The 10000-nt window shown below is 45.9% G+C and overlaps 1 protein-coding gene across 4 annotated transcripts in view; it reads right to left on the bottom strand.

Moving 5' to 3' along the window:
* The window catches only part of LOC143296584 (uncharacterized), a 227742-nt gene that overhangs the window by 212151 nt on the left and 5591 nt on the right, over window positions 1–10000 (bottom strand). For 3 of the 4 annotated variants that reach the window (XM_076608637.1, XM_076608624.1, XM_076608612.1), the window contains exon 1: window positions 4525–5145. The exons of the other annotated variant lie outside the window; for it this stretch is intronic. The gene's annotated coding sequence lies outside the window, so the exon portion shown is untranslated. Of the gene's footprint in view, window positions 1–4524; window positions 5146–10000 lie in introns of those variants that run through there. 4 annotated transcript variants of the gene reach the window in all.

The following is a 10000-nucleotide window of genomic DNA, read 5'->3' on the forward strand; positions in this document are numbered from 1 at the left end:
TGTGTGTGTGTGTGTTTGTGTGCGTGTGTGTGTGTGTGTGTGTGTGTTCGTGTGTGTGTTTGTGTGTGTTTGTGTGTGTGTAGTTGTGTGCGTGCGTGCGTGCGTGCATGCGTGCGTGTGTGTTTGTGTGTGTGTTTGTGTGTGTGTGTGGGGTGGGGTGGGGGTATGCGCGCGTGTGTGTGTGTGTTCGTGTGTGTGTGTGTGGGGGGGGGGGTATGCGCGGGTGTGTGTGTGTTCGTGTGTGTGTGTGTGTGTGTTCGTGTGTGTGTGTGTGTGTGTGTTCGTGTGTGTGTGTGTTCGTGTGTGTGTGTGTGTTCGTGTGTGTGTGTGTGTGTGTGTGTGTGTGTGTGTGTGTGTGTGTGTGTGTGTTTTGTAACACACGGACCAAGGTCGCCCCCCCCTCTCTCTCTCTCTCTCTCTCTTGTGCTCTTGTGTAAAACAAGGTGATGTTTTGCAGTCCTGTTCTGCTTTCGTTTCCTTACCTATTAATGTGTTAGCGTTGGAACCAATGAATTAGAGAAGGTATTTACATGGAGCAACATGCGCCTGATTATTCTGAAATGTCCCAGGCACTGGTTTGCAAACACAGCCAGCTATACACTCTGCATTTTCTCTTAACGGGAAACACAAATAAAAACAATAGCGTCGTATCTAGAAAAAAAAAAAAAGGGAGGGGGGGGAGGGGTATATATATAGCTGCCAGGGAAAGATGGTCATGTCGTAATGGTGTTGTTATGCCAGCGATTAATTATATGCATATCTAGATACTAAGGAATTTTTTTTTTTTACAAGATTGGGCTAGTTGTAGCAGCCTGAAACGCCGGAGCTCACCAACATAGCAGAAACGCTTTATCATACATTTGGCAAAATTGTCAAAGCTAAAACGTATTTCTTTAAATACGTGTTTAAAACATCCACAAATTCCACCAGTAGTTCACTATGGAGCTGAATTATGGGGACTGCACAAAGCAGTATTTCACTGTAAAGATATTTAATTGCAGTAAAAAGATTTTTCGCCCGGCGTAGACGCTGAAAGGAAGATCCAGGCCTTTCGAGAACAAATGCCTGAGGAAGCTCCTTCAAAATTCCCTGGATCGAGCACAGGACCAATGAACATGTACGGAGCAGAATTGAGAACCTTGCTGGACCTCAGGAACCTCTCCTTTCAACTGTGAAGAGACGCAAGCTGATATGGTTTGGACACAACACTCGACACACCAGCTTGTCCAAAACAATCATGCAAGGCACCATCGAGGGCGGGAGAAGAAGAGGAAGACAGCGGAAAAGAACTGGCATGAGAACATCAAACAATGGACCGGACTCCACACACGTGAGCTGCTGCCAGCGGCTGCCGACAGAGACAGATGGAGAAGGGAGGTTGCGTCTGCGGTCCTCAGGCTTCCCCCAACGACTAGTTATGGGCCTGAGGCAAGGAAAAAGACGCCCGGAGGCGCTAACGCCTTGATGATTTTGTTTCCGGAGAGACAAACGGGAATCACGCTTATATGAATTCAGTTGAGAAAGGCGTAAGATACTGGCTGAAATTATGAAGAAAGTACCGGCGTGTCCAGATTGTCCTCACAACTGAAGCATTTAAAGTATTACTTTCAGTTTGGGTGCACATAGTAAAACTGAGGAAAATTGTACAGAATTTTACATCAGCTTGGATTTGGCAATGTGTGGCTTGAACAAGACGTGGGGGAGGCGACTGATGCGTTAAGTTTCTTCGGAGTTTCTGCTGAACAAAGGCTTATTCTGTCTGGATGGCAAGAATGGGATATCCACGACGACAACAGTGCAAGATTTATTGTTCATAGAACCTTTAGCACTATTCCTACTACTGTCAAAGATTATTTACTGACGAATCTAGATATATACCCTAGTGTCAACGATTACTTACTGACGAATCTAGATATATACCTAGTGTCAACGATTACTTACTGATGAATCTAGACAGACACATCTCCCTAAAATCATTGAAGTACAAAAGTTGTTTTAAAAGTTATACGATAGAAGAAGATAATGATGACGATGAAGAAGAAGAAGAAGAAGATGATGATGATGATGATGATGATCAGTGATGATGAAGAAGAAGAACAACAACAACAACAAAAACAACTTGAAAAGAAGAAAGAAATGTACACAGGACAACAACAACAACAACAACAACAACAAAAAGACGACACAGACCTCTCATCACGACGGAAACAAGTTTCAAAATACACACTGAAAACACAAAAACAAACACAACGAGTTAAAAGGATTTACACACACACACACACACACACACACACACACACACACACACACACACACACACACACACACACACACACACACAAAGAAGAAGAAGAAGAAGAAGAAAAGATGAAAGGCATGAAGGAAATAAAGAAAAGAAACAGAAAAAGAAGACCTGAACGAAAAAAGACAAACACGCCACCACCACCACCACTACCACCACCAAGTACAACTGAAACAGTTCCCCCCCCCCCACGCCCCCCCCTCCCCCCCTCTCCCTGTGTGTGTGTGACGAGAAACATCAACTCCACAGCTGAAAGTTGTTTTTACGCTCAGCGTGCATGACAGAGTATCCACCTTAGTGCTGTGACCCTTCAGTGACAAAAAAAAAAAACACGAGTTCATTCACAGTCTACTCTGTGTGTGTGTGTGTGTGTGTGTGTGTGTGTGTGTGTGTGTGTGTGTGTGTGTGTGTGTGTGTCTGTGTGTGTGTGTGTGTGTGTGTGTGTCTGTGTGTGTGTGTGTGTGTGCGTGCGTGTGTGTTACTCGCTTCTTTTCCGTACAAATGTCAGCGATGTTGTCGGTGTCTTTCAGTTTGACGCTGTGTTATACCTGTACATTATACATGCATTAAGTATTAACTACATTTATATATATGCGTACATGTTTGTGTCAGTGTCTTAGAACAACAGCAGATGTGTAAGTCGGCCAAAGTGCTCATATCCTCACCGTTGGAAAATAAAGATTCATTCATTCATTCATTCTCTGTGTCTCTGTCTCCCTCCCTTCTTCTCCTTCTCCTTCTCCTCCTTCTGCTTGTACTCAGTCCACTAGCTGCCATGCCACGATGAATGAAAAGTTGACTGTGTATGTGTGATCGGCGTGCTAGCAAATGAGCAGCGAGTGCGGGTTTGTGTTTGTGTGAGTGTGTGTGTGGTTGAGTGTGTGGGCGTGAATGTGTACGTATGTCTTTGTTTTGCTTGTTTTAGACTCTCTCTGTGTGTGTGTGTGTGTGTGTGTGTGTGTGTGTGTGTGTGTGTGTGTGTAAGTAGGCCTACGTACATACATCCCGAGGTGTCAACTGACTCAAGAAAGATTACCACCCCCCACCCCCACTCCCCACCCCCCACCCCCTCCTTTTTTTTAAATATTTTATTGTGACGAATTTTACTGAATTTGTTTTACTGAATTTTATTTCGTCTATAATGATACTATAAACATACAGACACACACACACACACACACACACACACACACACACACACACACACACACACACACCGTGACCACACACACACACACACACACACACACACACACACCTACACACACACACACACACACACACACACACACACACACACACACCTACACACCACATAACACAACACAACACACAAACACACCTATACACACAATTCTATCTAAAAACTTTTTTTTGAAATTTCACCCTCATTTCACCCTCATTTGCCCAGTTTCCCCCAACCCTCCATTCATTCACATCTCCCACCCCTTCTAACCTGATAATACTCAAATGTATTCATAAATACTTTAACAAAATGTCTTCTATCACCGGGACATTAAACAAAATTCCTCCTCCTCCACCTACACACACCTACACACACACACCTACACCCACACCCACACACACACACACAGAGGAACGTTGTTCACGTCGAGACAAATCGTGACGAAGTGTCAGGTCTGGTTTCTGAACGCCCTGTTAGATGACTTTATCAAAGTCCTGACTGCTGTCTTGCTGTTTTCAGCCCAGCGCTGTCGGAGAGCTGAGTATCTGGCTGCACTGACACAGGTCTTCGAAGGAAGGCTGGCTCATAGTTCGTTATTTTAAACTATGGAACGGTTTGGTTTGCCGGGTTTGGGATCTTAGTGAGTCAGTCCCAATCACTTGACTGAGCGGTAAAACTGACCAACTCAAGTCATCTTTCTCTCATCGCTAACACCCGTACACACACACACACACACACACACACACACACACACACACACACACACACCGGCAGAGAGAGAGAGAGAGACGGAGAGAGAGAGAGAGTCACACACACACACACACACACACACACACACACACACATACATACACACAAGTCTAATATCACTTACAGTGAAAAGACGTTAAACTAAAGAACGAACGAACGAACGAACACAAGTCACACACATACTCACACACACACACACACACACACACACACACACACACACACACACACACACACACACACACACACACTCAATACATCAGTTACAAACAGAAACACAACTCACCAAACCGCGAAGAAGTTCAGTTCACACAAATCGAAACTTGCCGCCCGAACACAGCACGCCAGGTTAGTAAGCAGAAAGCGAGGGTTTTTTTTTCAGTTTCCTTTGTCCGAGGCCGGCTTTTGAACGCCGGTCAACCCCTGAAAATCCACGGTATGCAATGCAAAGCACTCCCTGAAACCTCAACCACAAAAACTGTAACGATTCTCTCCACTCTACACCACGTTTGTGTAATACATAACACCACAACTTCAGAATACACCACAAACCTTTCCACCACTGCGCACACAACACCAGATACTTTACAACTCCGACAACAGACGTAAAAAAAAAAAAATAATAAAAATAAAAATAAAACAAGTTCAGTAACTGACGAAACGGCGAAAATAATCTTCTTCCGTCCACTTCAAAACCACAAAACACACTCTCTCATAACACACATACACGCACATGGATAAAACTAGTCAACGTTGACCTCGCAACTCTCCGCGAAATCTTCTCTGGGAGCGCGGCGACTACGAACATCGCAATGATCGCGGCGCGGGGCTAAGTTCAGCGGCAGATTTCGCTGTTCGCTGTTCGCTTTTCGCCAGAGGACTCTGGCTACACTGTGCTTGGCACAATTCAGTCAACCTGACGAACAGTTTTCACTGTCACTGAGTCGTTGTGTGTGCGTCGCTGCACTGCGCCGCGCAGCGCTTTGTTACTGCAAAAAATCATCGGCGCGCCGGCAGAGAACTGCAGGAAGAAAAGGTGGAGGAGGGTGGTTGTTTTTTTAGGGGGGGGGGGGGGGGGGACTGATGAGATTTGGGCTGGTGTGAGAACGTGCGTGCTGTGATTGAACTTTGCAGCCACGTGTGTCGACTTTGCCGTGTGAAGAAGAATCATACACTGTTGCACACGCACGCACACACACACACACACACACACACACACACACACACACACACACACTTAATACTCACACATGCACATACGCATACAACTGAGCACGCACTGCACGCGATCGCGCACTAAACACAGTCACAGATACACACACACACACACAGACGCACGCACACACGCACACACAAACACGCACAGACACACACACACACACACACACACACACACACACACACACACACACACGCACACACGCACACACACACACACACACACACACGGTTTTGAAATCTGACATCTGTACGAAACGGAAGCGAGTAACACACACGCATGTACACACACACACACACACACACACACACACACACACACACACACGGTTTTGAAAACCCGACTGAGCCCATTGTTGGTGGGAGGGGCACAATTGTGAAGAAGCCCCACGTACATTACAGATAAACTATGACACACCCCTGACTGAGTGTGACATGTCATACCATACCGTTACACTGCTGTGCGCAAAGGGAGCGTAGGGAGACAAAACATAAAGTGGCCCTCGTGAATGTTCTGGAGGAATGTCAAGCGCTGGCTATCTATCACACATCCACACATCAATGTATGCGCGCGTACGAACGCACGTATACCAAGGTGCACGCGCATTTGCTTTCTTTTTTTTCCGGAATGTGTTTGCGCAGGCACTCAAGATTCCGCGGACGCGTACGCGCGCGCACACACACACACACACACACACACACACATGGTGCAAAGCGAACCCAACACAACACAGCAAAACACAACCCAACCCAACCCAATACAGCACAACCAAACCAATCAGAAGCTCGAGTCAACCCAACCCAACACAACAATCCATCCCAACCCCATAAAATCCAGCAAAAAACCAATACAACCCAACCCAACCCAATACAACACAACAAACCAATACAACCCAACCCATTACAACCCAACCTAACACAACACAACAACCCAACCCAACCCAACCCCATAAAATCCAGCAAAACCCCTTACAACCCAACCCAACTCAAAACAACAACCCGTTACAACCCAACCCAACACAACAACCCAATACAACCCAACCCAGCACAACCCAACACAACACAACAACCCAATACAACCCAACCCAGCACAACCCAACACAACACAACACAACACAACACAACACAACACAGCACAACCCCACTCAACCCAACACGACCCAGCCCACCCCAACCCGATACAACACAATCCACCCCACAATCCAATCAGAAGCTTGAGTCAACCCAACCCAGCACACACCATAGACCCCATCCCGTTGTTCTGTCTCTCGGTACTGAGGGATATCATCAGAAGCTTGAGTCAACCCAATACAACCCAACCGGACCCAACCCAACCCAACACAATCCATTACTACCCAACACAACACAACACAACCTATTACTACCCAACACAACACAACCCATTACTACCCAACCCAACACAACACAACCTATTACTACCCAACACAACACAACCCATTACTACCCAACACAACACAACACAACCCATTACTACCCAACACAACACAACACAACCTATTACTACCCAACACAACACAACACAACCTATTACTACCCAACACAACACAACCCATTACTACCCAACACAACACAACCCATTACTACCCAACACAACACAACACAACCCATTACTACCCAACACAACACAACACAACCCATTACTACCCAACACAACACAACACAACCCATTACTACCCAACCCAACACAACACAACACAACCCATTACTACCCAACACAACACAACCCATTACTACCCAACCCAACACAACACAACCCATTACTACCCAACCCAACACAACACAACCCATTACTACCCAACACAACACAACCCATTACTACCCAACCCAACACAACCCATTACTACCCAACACAACCCATTACTACCCAACACAACCCAACCCAACCCATTGCTACCCAACACAACCCAACCCACCCAACACAACTCAACCCAAGCAAGCCACACAGCCCAACACAACACATCCCATAACTACACAACACAACACAACTCAACCCAACCCTACACAGCCCATCACAACCCAACCCAACCCAACCCAACACAACACAACACAACCCATTACTACCCAACACAACACAACCCACCCAACACAACACAACCCATTACTGCCCAACACAACCCAACCCACCCAACACAACTCAACCCAAGCAAGCCACACAGCCCAACACAAAACATCCCATAACTACCCAACACAACCCAACCCAACCCAACCCTACACAACCCATCACAACCCAATACAACCCAACCCAACCCAACCCAACACAACCCATTACTACCCAACACAAAACAACACAACCCATTACTACCCTACCCAACACAACCCATTACAACCCAACCCAACCCAACACAACCCATTACTACCCGACACAACCCAACCCAACCCATTGCTACCCAACACAACCCAACCCACCCAACACAACTCAACCCAAGCAAGCCACACAGCCCAACACAACACATCCCACAACTACCCAATACAACCCAACCCAACCCAACCCAACACAACACAACCCATTACTACCCAACACAACCCAACCCACCCAACACAACTCAACCCAAGCAAGCCACACAGGCCAACACAACACAACCCATTACTACCCAACACAACACAACACAACCCATTACTACCCAACACAACCCAACACAACCCAATACAACCCAACCCAACCCAACCCACACCATCGCCTTCATCTCTTTACTCTGTCTCTCCGTCCTGAACTGCAGTAGAACGGCAAGGAGACAGCCCCACCCGGCCTCAAGGCGGCACGGTGCATGCGGATGTTTTAGTTGCCAGGTGAGGTTTCACTTACGGTGTGAGGGTGGACGTGGGTTAATAATAATAATAATAATAATAATAATAATAATAATAATAATAATAATAATAATAATGGATACTTATACAGCACACTATCCAGAAATCTGCTCTAGGTGCTTTACAAAAACGCTTTCGTTAACATAAAACATTATATCTATGTTACATACGCACACACACACACACACACACACACACACACACACACACACACACACACACACGCACACACACACACACACACACACACACACACACACACACACACACTGCATACATACATTTTAACATACATGTGTATCTAACAGTTACCCTAACACATACGCACACATAGGCAGGCACAAACTTACATAAACACACGCACACACAATACACATTCATATACATGGGTTATCACTATATGTGTTTATATATATATATATATATATATATATATATATATATATATATATATATATGGTAGTCAGTCGTGTCCGACTATGGCCATCAGAACAGCAGAGGAGGCAACTGCTGTTCCGACTATTTGGGCTAGAATTTGATTATAGTGGAGAGCGTCTTGCCCAAGTTACATCCCCACTCTCTCGGCCAAGAGGGTTTTAGGACAGTCGGCGTTGGGGTGGTTGGTTCCCAAAAGGCCAACCAGCCCACAAGGCTGCAGCACTAAGAGCCAGTGCAATTTTACCTCCTAGTTTGAGAGTCATAGTCTTTCACAAAAGACTAAGCTGTAAATGATTTCCCATTGACTGGAAAAAACCATTGATAATACAGCTCTCACTTTGCTGTTGGTCCAAATGTTAACTTATGTCAATCTGTGATATAAGCCGAGTGTTGGGCCATAAATTATCCCTAACACCTGATAATATTACTGTCTTTGTTTTGCCATGTTGTTCTTGTTGTTGGTGGTGGTGGTGGTAGTGGTTGTTGTTGGTGGTGGTGGTGGTGGTTGGTGGAGTTGGTCTGGTGATTGCCTCGCGTTGCCCAGCATGCACCGCCTTGACTTGCTTTGCCATGCCTTGCCTTTTCTGTCCTTTTCTTGCCTTGCCGTTTCTTGCCTTGCCGTTTCTTGCCTTGCCGTTCATTTCCTTTCCTTGCTGTTTCTTTCCTTGCCGTTTCTTTCTGTTTCTTTCCTTGCCGTTTCTTTCCTTTCCTTGTTGTTTCTTGCCTTGGCGTTTCTTTCCTCGCCGTTTCTTTCCTTGCCGTTCGTTTCTTTCCTTGCCGTTTCTTTCCTTGCCGTTTCTTTCCTTGCCGTTTCTTTCCTTGCCGTTTCTTTCCTTACTGTTTCTTTCCTTGCCGTTTCTTTCCTTGCCGTTTCTTTTCTTGCCGTTTCTTTCCTTGCCGTTTCTTTCCTCGCCGTTTCTTTCCTTTCCTTGCTGTTTCTTTTCTTGCCGTTTCTTTTCTTGCCGTTTCTTTCCTTGCCGTTTCTTGCCTTGCCGTTTCTTTCCTTGCCGTTTATTGCCTTGCTGTTTCTTTCCTTGCCGTTTCTTGCCTTGCCGTTTCTTGCCTTGCCGTTTCTTTCCTTGCTGTTCGTTTCTTTCCTTGCTGTTTCTTTCCTTGCCGTTTCTTTCCTTGCCGTTTCTTTCCTTGCCGTTTCTTTCCTTGCCTTGCCGTTTCTTTCCTTGCCGTTTCTTTCCTTGCCGTTTCTTGCCGTTTCTTGCCTTGCCGTTTCTTGCCTTGCCTTTTCTTGCCTTGCCGTTTCTTTCCTTGCCGTTTCTTGCCGT

This window comes from Babylonia areolata, chromosome 2 (assembly GCF_041734735.1).
Source record: "Babylonia areolata isolate BAREFJ2019XMU chromosome 2, ASM4173473v1, whole genome shotgun sequence".
In the NCBI taxonomy this organism is placed as follows: domain Eukaryota; kingdom Metazoa; phylum Mollusca; class Gastropoda; order Neogastropoda; family Buccinidae; genus Babylonia; species Babylonia areolata.